This window comes from Bison bison, unplaced genomic scaffold, assembly GCF_000754665.1.
Source record: "Bison bison bison isolate TAMUID 2011002044 unplaced genomic scaffold, Bison_UMD1.0 scf7180017864461, whole genome shotgun sequence".
NCBI lineage: Eukaryota > Metazoa > Chordata > Mammalia > Artiodactyla > Bovidae > Bison > Bison bison.
This window is the reverse complement of record NW_011495023.1, coordinates 17284760-17285672: the sequence shown is the minus strand read 5'-3', so window position 1 is coordinate 17285672 and position 913 is coordinate 17284760.

Here is a 913-nt window from a genome sequence, read left to right as displayed (position 1 = left end):
GGTGAGTGCGGGAAGTCCGGGCGCGCGGGTGAACCCGCTGGGCAGGGGACGCGGACCCTCGCGCGTGGGTGCCCTCTCGGCTCCTCCTGGCCCCTCTCCAAAGTTGTACCCAGTATCTGGGGTAGGGGGAGACGGATAGGTTCACCTGCTGGAAGTGTTTACTCGGGCGAAAGAGCGAGTCATTGGCCAGGCCACTCCCCCCTGGCTGGACACGCCGGCCGACCTCGGGGTCCCCCGGGACTGCGACTGTCCCTGAAGCTGCCCCAAGCGTCTTCCGAGTCCTAGAACTCAGGGATGTGCTAAGGCCACTACCCTCTCCTCCGACCCTTTTAATTCGGGCAGAAGAGGGCTACTGAGAATCAAGACCCAAACTTTGTTTGACACAGTAAAACTGACTTTCCAGGGCTTTTTAAAACTCCTCTTGCGCACGCGGTTAATGGTGGGTTCCTGAGGACGCCTCCGGGGAGCAGGGCTGGACCGGCCGGGCCGCGAGTGGGGCGCGCAGTGGCCCTGGGGCACAGGGACAGCCCTGGTCCTCTTGGGCCGGCGTCGGGCCCAGCTCGCGCATAACGGCCCCGGACAGTCCGGGCGCGCTGGCTCCTACTCTCGTGGGTGGCCGCGGTGGGAGGCGCGGGAGTCCCTGCGCTCGGCCGGGCTCCATGTTCCCGACCCGCTCCGGCCCGGGGAAGCTCTGGCCGGTGGCCCGGCAGAGGGCGCCCGCTCTCGATCGCCGCGCCGGCCGAAGGAGGGAGGGCACTCGAGTGAGGCTCCAGGTGAGGAGCTGTGAATCATCCCGGGAGGGGGACCCGGTCCTCGTTCTGGGAAAGCAGCCAGGGAGTGGCCGCGGCGCTGTCGAGAGTCCGGGCTGCCCAGCGGCTGTTGGGCCGGGAGCGGCAGCTGTGCCCCGGGAAGT